The sequence below is a fragment of the Onychomys torridus genome, chromosome 14 (assembly GCF_903995425.1).
Source record: "Onychomys torridus chromosome 14, mOncTor1.1, whole genome shotgun sequence".
Taxonomy (NCBI): domain Eukaryota; kingdom Metazoa; phylum Chordata; class Mammalia; order Rodentia; family Cricetidae; genus Onychomys; species Onychomys torridus.
Window position 1 is genome coordinate 6,013,149 of NC_050456.1, and position 15,167 is coordinate 6,028,315.

Genomic DNA, 15,167 nt, shown 5'->3' on the forward strand with positions numbered 1-15,167 from the left:
ACTACTTTATAACAAAGATCACTTTTTCTTCCAGTTTCCAGTAGTAAGTTCTATTTCCATCTGGAGACTTATCAGAATAATCTTTGCTTTCCAGATTTCTATTAGCTGTCTAGGAGTGCTTTATATTCTTTTGGGAGATTGAAACTCTGCCTACAGGTCTCCTGTTGTCTTTCTGAGCCCCACTACAGTTTCTAAACAGTCTACTCAATACAACACATGCTTTTCCCTACATGTGCTCAACGTATCTACTCCCTCCCCAGTTCTAAGCCCCTTCCACCTTTCTAGGTATTAACACCTCTCACCTCTCCTGGGTACATATTTTCTGTCTCTTCATGCTGCTATGACAATATCATAGACTGGGTGACTCATGTGCCATATAAATTTATTCCTCACACATTTTTTTTTTGTTTGTGTGTGTGGTATATGCATAGAGGGTAAGCATGGGTGGGCAAGCATGCACATTGCTGTGAGTGGATAGCAGCCTGGACTGGTAGTCATTCTCTTTTGTTGTTGATCCCCTTGATTTCTGAGATGGAGTCTCCCTCCCACTGTCGCTGAAGTCCATTAACTGGCTAGGCTGGCTGGTTGGAAGCCCCAAGCATCTTCTCTCACCTCTCCAGACTGGGATTGCAGGTGTATGCTGCTGTGCTCTGCATTTTACATGGATGCTAGGGACCTGAGCTCAACCTCTAAGGTTTAGAAAGCAAACATTTTGCATACCACGCCACCATTCTCCATAGTTCATGAAGCTGGGAAAGTGCAAAATCAATGTATTGACAGATTGTCTGTTGCCTAAGTGCATACACCATGACTTACGCAGGTCATCTTTTGCCCATGTCCTCACCTGGTAGAAGTTTCCTTCTCCAGACTGTAGGAAGTTTCCTAAGTCAGTTTTGTAAGAGGACTATTCCTAGGAATGATTAAAGGGCTATGTTACCCAGTCACCCACCACTGCTATTACCCACCAAATGTCATCACACTGGGAATTAGGACTCATATCTGAGTTATGGGGGACATGTACATCAAGTTCCTGGCAATATTTTGAAGATGTTATTCAGCTGAGTCTAATTTAAGCAGTAGGGTACAGAAAGCCATCACTTACCTCCTACACATATCTGTCTGTGTTCACTAGCAGTGTATGAGAGGAACAGAATGCATTCTGGGGCACCTACCAATTACTGCAACTTTGCTGAATGAAAGCAAGGGTCTGTGTGGGGAAGTTGACATATGCCTTTTGTAAATCCATTATTTCACTTAGGAATGGATAGTTTAAGAGAGATGGAAGGCGCTGAAGTGCTGGGATTTTGTTTTTATTGATATGTTTATTTATAGTCTAAGAATTAGTTAAAATGTTGAAGACAGAGTCTTTTCTAGGTTCCTGTCTCCTAGCTTTTTTTTTTTTTTTTTTACCCACAGAAACCCAATTTTATTTTGTAATGTGGGTGGCTTCTCTGGCATAATTAATTCCCTGGAGTGTTTATTTAGGAGACCGTGTTGCCTTCTCTCTTACTGGCATGCATGAAAGGTATCTAATGCTACCACATTAAAGAAACAGAAGTCATTTTTTTTCTTCAAGGCAGAGTCATCGTCCTTTCTCAACACAAAATACGTTCTTTTTTAAACATTAGAATGGTGTTATTTCTGTCAAGTGTTCTATTTAAACAGTTCATTCTCTGGAGTGATATGATTGGTGCATTGTGGACAGTATCATAAATAATCTCAGGTGGACCCACTGGGTGAACATTTCAACAGGTATTTATTTTATACTATGTATTCTTGTTCTTGACTTTTATCTTATGTGAACTTGGGATACCAACCAGAAAAGAACAGGGTTTTTGTTTGGTTTGGTTTGGTTTGGTTTTTGGAGACAGGGGTTTCTCTGTGTAGTTTTGGTGCCTGTCCTGGATCTTGATCTGTAGCCTAGACTGGCCTCAAACTCACAGAGATCCACTTGGCTCTGCCTCCCGAGTGCTGGGATTAAAGGCGTGCGCCACCACTGCCCAAGAACAGGTTTTGAGATTTGAAATGGTGACATCTCAGAAGGCTTGAGACTTGTGACAGAAATGTGTTTCCTGGTTGTTACAAGTGGACATGATGAAGAATGGGAAAACCTAGGAAGAGGGAGGGAAAGATGGAGGTGGAGGAGGAAAATGGGTAAAAGAGTTGTGGAAACCTAAACTTCATTCCTCGTTTGAAATATTACTGAACATCTTCTGTGGGCTGGGTTAAAAGTTTGGAGGAAAGCTGTGTGAGATACAGGGATCTGGGACTGCTGCATGGGTTTCATGAGATGACGGGGATCTGGGATTGCTGCATGGAGTTTCACAAGATACAGGGATCTGGGACTGCTGCATGGGTTTCATGAGATGACGGGGATCTGGGATTGCTGCATAGAGCAGGCCAGAAAGAACTCTTAGTAACAGACAGAACATGTGGATTGGGACATGTACTAAGAGGGGACAGTGAGAGGCTAAGATGAATGTGTTTGATTTATGGAGAAAGACTTTTCTTGAGTTAAAGGAATGAAATGAAAAATCACTCCTTCATGCAGGCAGAGATGGAAGTTGGTGGAAAGTATCACGGAGAAAGGAATCAGCGTATTAAAGGGCCTGTGGCAGAAGACTGATTGGGAGTGCTGAGACCAGCTGATTCAGTTCAGTTGAGGAGAAAGGAGCAACATAACATGTGGGTGACATATGTGAGCGATGTCACCTCCTTTAACATTATGGGCTGAAGCAATATAACAGTGTTTTCTGTTTATAGCATTAAGACTGGAACAGTTGTCTACTCTACATTCAATTTTAAGGTAAAAATAGTCTATCTTGTCCAGACCACTGGTTTTCCCTCCTCTTTTCTCTTCCTTTATTCTGTCAACGTTATCTTCTGTTCTAGTAATTACAGATATATTAAATATATAGTAATTTTATATTATTATTAAAAATAGTGAGATCATTTTACTTCAATAATCATAATTTTCTATAATTACAGAATATCTTACCTTTTCTTAGATTTATTTCACTACAGAATCTTCCTAAGACTCTTCCTATCTGGCTATATCTTAGAAGGGTATGAACTCTTTTTTTCATTTCCACTCTTCCCCTGGCTCTCCATCTCTAAAATCGCTCCTGGTTTAATATCTAGTTTAGATCCATCCTTCTTGCCAAGTTACTCTTCTGTCCCTCAACTTGCCCTCTGTTCACTAAAGCCCTTTGTTCTCCTACTTTACTGCTCCATGAACTCACAGATTAGTTCAAACTTCTCGTTTTGATGTTCTTTAAACCCTAAGCAAGGATACTGTTTCCAAAAGCTCAACATGTCCCTTTTGGAAAAGAAGAGGAAAAAGTCATTCATGGTCACTGACACTATTTTGGGGACTGTGATGATTTTTAAGATTTTTAAAATAAATCTTTGTTTCTTCCTATGGAACACCCAGGAAAACTAAACATACATTTACAGCTTGAGTTGATGAGCATGCAAGACCCCCAAATTTCCTAAATTTTCTAATGAAATGTTGACCAAAGTTAACGTATTATTTGACTGTTTAATTGGTTAACCAAAATAATTTTGAAGAATGCTAATGGCATTGCTCATGAGATTTGGCATTAGATTTGGTGATTTATTGTTTTGAACATTCTATAAATATAAAATCAAATTACTAGAATTTAGATTTCTAATTTTTATTATTGATTAGTCTTCTTCAGTTTAAAAAAGTTGATACTTTCACATACTTCAAGCCTTTACTATAGCCATTTTGGGGAGTTTATTTCATTGTGATTTGCTGTTGTGATTATAATTTTTACTCTATTCCATAATTGCTTATTAGCAATGTTTTGAAACCTAACAAATTTTGAGTGGAATCATCAAAAATATTGTTTCATATTTTCCATTCATTTTATGTAGGAAAAATCTATTATTTTGTGAGTTTATCAGTATCTACCTATTTATTGAACTCTGTTAATCATTCATCTGCATTTTCAGCTAATTATATTACATATAAAAAGGAACATAGATTTATGTTTTACTTCCAATAGTTAACCTTTTGTTTCATTTGTCACATTTTGTTTCCTTTTTTGTTACTTTGCCTGAGAACGTAAGTATGCTAATATAGTTCCATTTATCGATTTGTGGGTTGTGAATGGTGTTGGATGCTTTAGGCATCTGTGTGGCTCAGTTCTTTTCTTCCTTTCACTGGGACAAAGTGCCTATTGTAAACAAATTAGAAAGAAGGAAGGTTTACTTTGTCTCACACATGCAGAAAGTTCACTCCATCACCATTTAGCTCCATGGCTTTTGAGCCAGTGACAAGCTGATCCCAGTGAGAAGCTTTGTAGAGCAAACTTCTTTAGAATGTGATGTCCAGGACGGTAAAGAACAGAAAGAACCAGTATCTCAGAATCACCGTCAACTGCACCTCTGTAGCGGACTTCCTTCATTCACTTTGGAATAGAGTCACAGGCCCTCACTCGTCTTTAATATATGAGCCAAACTGCACAGCTTCTAATTTAAAAGATCTTTTGTTTCTTATTTATTAAAACACATTGTTAGACTCTTTGTTGAAGCACATTTTACGTGTGTGTGTGTGTGTGTGTGTGTGTGTGTGTGTGTGTGTGCGCGCGCGCAGTAAATGTGTGGAAGAGTCAACTTTCAGGAATCCATTCTTTTCCTTCTACCATATGGGCCCCAGGGGTCAAACCTGGGTTGTAAAGCTTGACCACAAGCACCTTCACCCACTGAGCCTCCTCACTGGCCTCACACTTGCAGATTCTTGTATGCTGACTGAGCCTTGAATCCTACTATACACTTTTATAGTGTATAATGATAAGAGAAGAGAACCTTGTTCTTTATTGAAACTTTCAATTCATTTTCAGATTGTTTTCATCATATAATGCCACTTATTTCAGAGTCTTAGAGCATCTTGCTACTGTAATTCATTCCCTGAACAACTCTGGGGATTAACTATTTATGTATTTATTCTGCTCTCTTTTCTTGTGCAACTTAGTTTTCTATGATCAGTTCTGCTATGCTGGCTTTGAAGCATGTCACCTAAGTTATTGGTCATTTATGGAACACTCATATTGGTTATCCTCATGTCTCACTTCCTCATCTTAGACATTGTGCATCTCTTCTTTCTCCACTCCCATATTCTCAAAGACATTCTGACCTGTGTCCTTGGTAATCTGATCTTTTCTTTTCATGCTGCTGTATGCACTATTGAAAGGGTTTGTATGATCACATCCTTGGTAGTTTTCAGAATCTCCAAATGTAGTTCTTACTAATTTAGACATTACTTTTAATCTTTACTTATTATTCACCTGTTAGTAATGTTCTCTTTGCATTATTAACTAGAGAAACATACTCATCTGATCTTTAAATTTAGCGACCTTATTTTATGATATTTGCCTACCACAAACACTAGATTCATATTAATCTCTGAAATTCATGTGGCATTTTTAGTGATTCCAAAGTAGAACACAGGAGTTATTTGCATATTGATTGGCTGTTTGATTTCCGTAGAATACTTTTCTTTCTAGAATTTCATTGCCAATATAAAGCAGTGGTGTTGCTCTGGACCAAGTACCCAGCCTGCCTCATTCACAAAGAGATTAAAAAGACGCATAGCAATCTTTTTACTGTTAGAAATAAACAGATATTCCTCAATTTATAATGAAGTTATGTACAAGTAAACTTACCATTCAACAATATGAAGTAAAAAAGTATGTGCCTCATCTAGCTTACTGAGCACAATAGCTAGACAGCATGGTGTGCACACAGCTTTGTGATTCCCCTTGTATAACTGGGTAATACCATTGCCCAGCATGCCTAGAGCATATTATATGATATATTGCTCATCCAGGAAGAGAGAAAAATTCAAACTTAGAAGCACTGTTACTGCCAGGCAGTGGTGGCGCATGCCTTTAATCCCAGCATTTGGGAGACAGAGGCAGACAGATGTCTGTGAGTTCAAGGCCAGCTTGGTCTACAGAGTGAGATCCAAGACAGTCACCAAAAGTACACAGAGAAACCCTGTCTCGAAAAAACAAAAACAAAAACAAAAAAAAAAGGAAGAAAGAAGAAGCACCATTACTATTGAATGTGCGTTGTTTTCATACCACCTTGAGATAGGTAAACTCATAAGTGAAACTATGGTATGTTGGGAATGGTCTGAGTTCTATAAGTACTTAGCTATTCTCACATTTCAAGTAAAATATTTTTTGATCCTTTATTTGCTCTCTTCATGTTAAAGAAACACAAAACTGACTCTTTTACTTGTTGGCATGTTTGGGATAAGGTTTTATTATTGTTTTCAGCTTGGCTCCATCTTTTATTTTTCTGAGGAATTGTCCATAATTTCTGTCACAATATAGTATTTTCTTTCTTTTCCACTATTATACATCCAGTTTGTACATTTGTTGTATGTCTATGTCATGCACACTTCCATGGTGCACCTCAGTCCACTGTCTCTTCTACCAGTACACATCTCTAAATGTTCAAATGGAGAAGATATGGATTGTCCTATGCCTCCATCTTATAGTTCACTTGATCTTTTCAAATAAGAAGTATTTATAGTAAGAAAAACAGCTTTGTGATATATGCTTGTCATCTCTTAACTTATTTTATAAAATTCTAAAAAAATGAAATTTTCTTTAAATGTTGGAATTTATAACATTCCAAAGAATGTATTTCTTGAGGAGCGCATCATTATAAACCCACTGCTTTCATTCAGTAGTTAAGAACCCATTTTGTCTTGGCTATTATCTTTGTCAGATTATCTTCAAATGGCCGGTAATTGTTCTCTAGTTGATACATTGATTTATATTTAATGCAATTCTAAATTATTCTCCTGGGTGCGTGAAATAAATGAGCTATTTTTAGATACATTATACATTATGTAGATGGCCCTAGAGTAAATGACAAAGGTGATGTTTAGTATTGTTTCATTGCTGAAAAAGTAGAGTACTCACCATATTTAGGAGGAAAAACCCAGCTTTATGTTTATTTTAATAAAAAAATTTTAAATTTTTATAGCCGGGCAGTGGTGGTGCACGCCTTTAATCCCAGCACTTGGGAGGCAGAGGCAGGTGGATCTCTGTGAGTTCAAGGCCAGCCTGGCCTACAGAGTGAGATCCAGGAAAGGCGCAAAGCTACACAGAGAAACCCTGTCTCGAAAAACAAAAACAAAAACAAAAACAAAAAAGTTTTATATTATTGTAGATAGGAATTCTTCTTTCATGGCTTCCTCACCCCATCATTCAATAAAAATCAGGGATTATATTTTAAAATCCAGTTCAGATGTCTGGATAGCTGTAGAAAAGATAGCAGTTTTAAAAACAGGATAAGTGTTTGTTGTTTAAATCAAACTTAATTCACATTTTTAGTTTTTCATTTCTCATTAAATTAAAATCTGTTTTATGAAATTTTTGATATTGAACAAAACCTTTACATATTTGTCTCTGAAACTGTCAAGCCATTTTTCTGAAATGTTGAGTTATAAGTAAGGGAATTAAACCACCAAAAGTTCTGAAGCCCTTTCAAATCCTAACTCATAGATTATCATGATGGGTGCAGCATTTCATTCAATGCCTCCTAAGCACTGTACAACGTGGCACACAATCTGTAACCACTGCTTATCACCACCATTGCACATTCACTAGGTGACCTGTGTTTTGTGTGGCCCTTTGGTGGAGCTACAAGAGTATTGTAGAGAATCTCCTTGGCCCTTTGCAAATGATATGGAAATAGACATTGTAGAGAAGGCAGGACTTGAAATTACTGATTTTCAGCTCTGTTTCATGTCAAAATACAAGTCCTCAGTCTCTTGTCAAATACAAGTCTAGCCTGCCCTTAGACAATCTGAACTTTGACCTTCTTGTGGCTTTCCCATACTTTAGAGAACTTTTCTGCTGTTTCATGGGCCTTGATAATTAGCTACATTCCTGACTAGAGGAAGCAACAAATTATTGTTTTGTTTTAAAGGAAGAGTAATGCACTCTTAAAGTGATTTATTAGTGTTTAACTATTAATCATATTAAAATATATCTTTAACAGTTACATTCTCCATTATCTTTTTATTGATATGCACACCATAAGCTACCACAGTGATGTTTTGAATCTCCATGCATTATCTTCTGTTCCAACAAAATATGCTTCCTTTGTGCTCAGTTCAAAGCAAGAAATTTCTTATTATTCTTTTAAGCAAATCCATTTTGTGTCTTTCTTAAAATATGTACTTTGGGTGGCATGATGTAGAAGACAGAAGACAGGGGTGGGGGGGGGGGGGGGGGGGGGCTAGCATGGAGAAGAAGGGAGAGCCAGCCTGAGGGGGAGGATATACAGGAGGATGAGAACAAAAACTGTGGGGTGGGAACAAATGAGAATGAAGCCTAGTGCATGTGTGCAGAGGCTGTGAGGAAACCTATTACTTTGCGTGCTAACCTAAACAATTTAAAAACCGTGTGCTTTATTCCTTCCATATATCATATAATTTGATAAACGTAATATATGCTAGAGAAATGGTAAGAAATTGTCACCTCACTTTGAAAATTATTATGTATGAGGATATTCCCCAGTGTTCTATACGCAGGGCATGCAACACAAGCTCTGACCTTTCTCCCATAAGAATTAGACAAGTCACCTCACCCTTTTTCTAAACTTAAAAAAAAAAAAAAATCTATTTTTAAAATATGTAATGTATCCACACAAATGCCAGACTGAACAGGGAAAGTGTGGCATATACTCAGAACAGCATTTTATTCAGTCATCAGTAAGAATGAAATCATGTTCTTTGCAGCGAAGAGGTAACTGTAGATCATGATGTTAAGTGAAATAAGCAGACTCTAAACTTCCATGTATGGAAGAGGAGGGACCGGAAAATGTGAGACAGTTGTGGAGCAGAAAGGAAGTTAGGGAGGAAGAGTTACAGAGATAGTTAGTAATGGAGGTGATTATGGTCAGAGGACAGCCTGTGCCGCCATGAAAATTTCATTATGTTTCAGTTGTTTTGTTTACATACACTAGTTAAAAATTAACATACACCAGTTTTTAAGAAAAAAGGGGTAAGCTCCATGTAGGCTTCACTGCTGTTCTGAATAGTTTGTTCCTTACTGCGAAGACTTTTTTGATTTCCTGGCCCTCCAAACAACAGGACCTGAGCAGGATACATCCCAGCACCAGCTTTCTTTCCATTGTTTTAAGTCCTGGAAATACACAGTTCATCTTGTAGCAAGAATATAACTCTACAAGACTGCTGCAAGAAATTCTAGAAACTCTTACTGCTGACCTTGAAATGGCCACTGTTTTCAGTACATTCCTACAACGGTTACTATCTGTTTTCGCTTTCATAACTGACTGTTCAGTATGTGGTAGTCTCTCTCCTTCTTTTCATCGGAAATGTGTATAATCATGATGGACACTTTCTTTCTTGTAATTATTATTGCTCTGCTAGATTTTAATTATTTATAGCCGACAGGCATTTATTGGTTTTTTTAAAGGCCTTCCAATCCCAATCAGAATGAATAAACAATTAAAAGGAAGAAAGATTTTGCAGCCCATCTTTTCCTTTTGATTGTGTGTGTTCTATATAACACTTAAATTATTCTTTATGAAATTAGTATATCCAGGAAACTGGAGAATTATGCTTTCGGCTGAGAGAATGGAAAACATGTTAGCATTTCCTTTGTAGGGTTTCCAGGGCGCCACAAGAGAGTTCTAATGTGCTGCTCTCTGTGTTCTGCCCAGATCTTTTTCAGCTTATTCTAATGCTGGAGCAACAATTAAAGGCTGCTTCGTCTTTCCTGTGTCCTACACCTCACTGCAAACATGTCGGCAGAGAAAGCAGACATTCGTTATTTCTCAATACAAAACAGATCCTGCCAGGGAGCCTGCCAAACCCCACCAACCGTGACCGTCAAATCAATGCATGTTTTGGTTTAAATTTTTATTTTTGCCTTTGCTCTGTTTTTTGGGCTCTGGTATCTGTTGTCCCCCATGGCTTATCACCTTGTGGCCTGACAGTTTCTGACATTGACAAGACTTCCTGCCTACCTTTGTAGTGTATATGCATGACCACATGACGGTAACAGGAAATGACATTCTGACTCAGTAAATATTTGCTTTAGGTCCACTACATCTGTTTCACAGACACCCTTTCCTTTTTACTTCTTTATCATTTTGTAAAACATGTGTACTTTTAGCTTTTGTCTAGGAGTTATAAGTCCTTGACTCATGAATATTTCAGCTACCCAGTTGGGGATTTATTATTGACCATGGGGATTTAGTTCTCTCATTAGTTTGTATTCATACCATAAAACATAACTAAGCTTTGTAAATTGAGGAGAATGGTTTGGGAGCTGTGAATATGTGATACATCACATAGTGAATTTTCTGATGCTGCTGCTTAAAAAAAAGCAGTTATATTCGATATTATTTTATATATGTACACACACACACACACACACACACACACACACACACACACACATTTATGGAGCTACCCAGGTTCACGCCTATAATCCCAGAAGTCAACAAGAAGATTGTGGCTTCAAGATCAACATAGGTAACATAGCCAGACAGAATATCATGGGTAGGGTGGGGAGAAACATCTAATCTTAAGTCACTTAGAATCATACTTTCATTGATAAGACTGTCTCCAATACTGTTATTGAATGTGAAGCTCTATAGATTCAGTCATTGATAAGACTCATCTCTGGTACCTTTGGTGAATAGTGAAGTGCTACAGATTTGGACTCTGGTTTGGAATCTCTGATTTTCTCTGGTTTTCAGTAATTAGTAATGTAGCTTTGGAAAATGCTATTTTCCTTCCTTTGAGATAAGTGTTCAAATAATGGAATTTGCCTTGTAGAGTTTGTTATATTTCTGCTACCCTTTTCCATGTGATTTTGAGTTATATAATCCTGTTTTACTGCTGGTAGTTTGTATTTTATAGTCATATTTGACTTTATATTAATTTAAAACCATTAATGATCTAAAATAGATTGGCTTGTCTGTGGAAAATGAAAAACTCAGTGTAATTTTCATTTTCTTTTCACATGCCAAGGTTTTGATATATGTTTAAAAACCCTATCTTTGTGAAATTATTGGTTGCTTTGCTTTATATCCTGTTAAACTGTCCATCTTTATCTCTATGAACTGATCTTTTCTGTAATTCTAAAGAAAAATGATCCCAGCACTTGTTGAGGTGTTAAGAAAAGCTGCACTCAGGGACCACGGCAGGAGCAGGTCTCCATGGTGGAGTAACTGGCCAGAGCTTGGCACACTCCGGAAGTGTGCGGCATGGGAAGGCAGTGGACGGAAGTGCAGATGAGGAGACAGTGATATCATATCGTTCTCTCTGTCCTCTGAAACTGTACTCTACAAACAAAAGGAAGTTTTATTCTAGTCATCTGTGGTTTCTCTACCATTTTTTAATTCAAACTCTGCTATCTGTAATATACAATGATGAGATTGTATGTAAAATTATCTAGGACCTGGGTTCATGACTATAAATCTAGCACTCATGAGGCTGAGGCAGGTGGGTTTTCAGGAGACTGAGGTCACCCTCAATAGTGAGTTGCAGGCCAGCTGAGGCTACAGGGTGAGAATATGCTAAACAACAAAACAATAACAGAAACAGAAAACAAACAAGAAACACTAAAAGAGGGGCTTTTGTTAAGCAATTTTAACAAAATTCTTACCAGAAGCAGGCTACGGTGGCCAGCTATTCTCTAGAGGAGGTGGAAGCTAAGGAATTGAATCAGAGGCAGTGGCTGATGAGGCAATGAAGGCAGGAGATATTGGCTAAAATTGGATGAGGCATGTGAGGGGCCAAGACTTAAAAGAGAAATCACTTGATCAAAGTCTGTGTTACTGTGTAAGCACAGGGCACGAAGTTACCTTTTTATTTGTGACTTTTGAAAAGTCCCAAGTATCACAATATGTAATTCTTTGCATTTCTTCCTATATATGTAGTTTCTTTCTTGAACTCCATGCTAACCTCACTTCTAGCGTGATTCAAGCTCACTGGCCAGTGTGAATCTTGGGGACTTTTCCCATTCTTTGGTTCCCAGTGTTTCATTTACATATGACACTTCCATGTTCAGTCTCACATACACTCTTTCTACTTTGTCTTTTCATGGATGTCTTCCTGGCCCACCAGGTTAGTCCAAAATTGACTAGGTTGTTGTATGCATGCAAAGCCTGTGATCAGTGAATTACACATGCACATGTATACACACAGACACATGCACATCTATGATATGCTGTCTGCTCTAAAGTCTTCTCATGACTGTAGAGACCAAGCTTTCTTTGGATGCGTGGCTGGCCTTTGAATGTCTTCTAGTTCCATGAAGTCCAGCCCCGTGCCCTTTGGTTCCAACTGTGACTTTTCATTTTTCATCCTACTTGACAAATGTCTTTCTATCTGTCAGCTTTGTCCCTTTAGAAAAACATTTGGATTTATTTTGTTCACCTGGTCATTTGCTTTTGCCTTGTTGCCTTGTTTTTTCTTAACTGTTTAATTGAATTCAGTTTTTAAATTTTTTGTTATTTTTAACTTTTGTATTGAAAATGTTTCAATCTTGCCAAAAGAATTTAACAACAGTACAAGGGATGAATGTCTGCTTTGAAACAGAATATCTTACATCATCAGATAATGTAAACTGGGAAATTAACATTAATGTAACTCCACTATCTAACCTTCAAATAGCTTTCTTCTTTTTCTTATTCTGGAACAAATGTTGCATTTTGTCTTGTTGACCCCTTTATTTGTGGTATATCTTTGGCCTTCCAGGAGCGTGCAGTTTGAAAATTTTATTTGTCTTTGTATTCACTACTGATTTGTGTGAGTGTGTGGTTTGTGTGTATGGCATATTTGCAGGTGTTTGTGTGTGTGTGTGTGTGTTGGGAGCATAGAAGCTGTCTGCATGTTCTCTTGAGATAGGGTATCTCACTGAACCTGGAGCAAGGCTGGTAAACAGCAGACCACAACTGTTTTCTTCTCAATGTTCTTCTCTGCCTTTGGCTCCTTCATACACACAACAGATTGTGTCTGGTCTCAGTGCAATGCATAGGTCCATGCCTGATTTGTATGCTACTTCAAGGGCTTTAGCCTGGGGCTCTCATACTTACACAGCAGGGCACTCTTACCCCTATGCTCTCTCCCTGCCTCAGTCTGTACTTCGATGAATGTCACATAATTATTTTTTGTATTGTTGCCAACTAGGTTTCTATGCTGGTTAGTTTTTTTCTCATGTGACATAAACTGGGAAGATAGACCCTTAATTGAGGAATTTAGTTCCATTAGTTTTGCATTTTCTTGACTGCTAATTAATATAGATCCCAGTCCACTGTGGGCATGGCCACCACTGGGCACGTGGGTCTGGGCTGTATAGGAAAAGGTAGCCGAGCAAGCTAGGAAAAAGGATCCAATAAGCAGCATTCCTCCTTGGTCTCTGCCTTGATTCTTAGGTTCCTGTTTGAGCTCCTCCCCTGGCTTCCCTTGACAGTGGACTGTGATGTGGAAGTGTAAACTAAATTAACTTTTTCTTCCCCAGATTTGTTTTGGCCAGTATTTTACCATAGCAACAGGAGAAGGACAGTTTCTGTACTGTTTTCTCATGAGTAAACTCATGAGACATGTATTTTCCACAAAAATAGCATAGTACATTTTGTCCACCTCAGTGTATCATATAAAGAGCTCATTATTAATGCCAACTTAGATCAGTAGATTAATGTAGTAAGTATCTCTACTAAAATTTTATTTTGTCTGTTGGAATATGCAATTATTTTATGGAAAATTTCTTGAGACTGTGTAAGTATCCCAATTTTCAATCATACTTTACACACTAATTTAACAACATTAGTAATTCTTAATGGAAACATATGTGGTGTTGCTTATCAAATGGTGGGATACATTCCTTTCCAGTGTTAAGTGGGATTCTGCAATGAGGAAGAAATCTTCTATGCTGTCTGTTTGCCTACACACCCCATGCTCTTCTAATTCTTTCCTCTCTCCCTTCTGCTTTCTGAGTGGACTAATAGGGGTCTTTGGTTTATTTTATTTTCCTTTTTTATTGTGCTCTAAAGTTTCAAGCTTTTCTTGCTCAGATCACCCCAGTTTCAGTTATTAGGAGCGTATCCTGTTGCCTGGCAACACTGTTGAGTACCTCCTTTCGACACTCCAGATGCTCTTGTTCTTTTTCCCATTCCCCCTGAGCCAGCAGCTTCCTGAGGAGATCCAGCTTTCGGCTCTAGAGAATGGTTTTTAGAGACCGTGATCAGGGCAAAAAGGGGCGCTCACCACCCCAGCTGTGTCATTGTCTGCAGTCCCTTTATGTGAGAAGAAATTGGAAATTATGTCTACCTCTATACACAGAACACATCCATCTATGTCTGATTTTATGTGTGTGTTTGTATTAGTATAAAACTGTCTAAACAGAGCAGATCCACTGCAACATCTAACCTGTGTAAACAGCGCAGATCCACTGTGACATCTAACCTATGTAAACTGATGGCTCCACTGTGACATCTAACCTGTGTAAACAAAGTGGATCCACTGTGACATCTAACCTGTGTAAACAGAGCAGATCCACTGTGACATCTAACCTGTGTAAACAGAGCAGATCCACTGTGACATCTAACCTGTGTAAACAGATGGCTCCACTGTGACATCTAACCTGTGTAAACAGAGTGGATCCACTGTGACATCTAACCTGTGTAAACTGTTGGCTCCACTGTGACATCTAACCTGTGTAAACAGAGCAGATCCACTGTGACATCTAACCTGTGTAAACAGATGGCTCCACTGTGACATCTAACCTGTGCAAACAGAGTGGATCCACTGTGACATCTAACCTGTGCAAACAGAGTGGATCCACTGTGACATCTAACCTGTGCAAACAGAGTGGATCCACTGTGACATCTAACCTGTGCAAACAGAGTGGATCCACTGTGACATCTAACCTGTGTAAACAGAGTGGATCCACTGTGACATCTAACCTGTGTAAACAGAGTGGATCCACTGTGACATCTAACCTGTGTAAACAGAGCAGATCCACTGTGACATCTAACCTGTGTAAACTGTTGGCTCCACTGTGACATCTAACCTGTGTAAACAGAGTGGATCCACTGTGACATCTAACCTGTGTAAACAGAGTGGATCCACTGTGACATCT

General features: G+C 38.3%; 1 protein-coding gene across 3 annotated transcripts in view; it reads left to right on the forward strand.

Moving 5' to 3' along the window:
• Crppa (CDP-L-ribitol pyrophosphorylase A) overlaps positions 1-15,167 on the forward strand; it is a 295,404-nt gene that overhangs the window by 266,609 nt on the left and 13,628 nt on the right. The window lies entirely within an intron of this gene.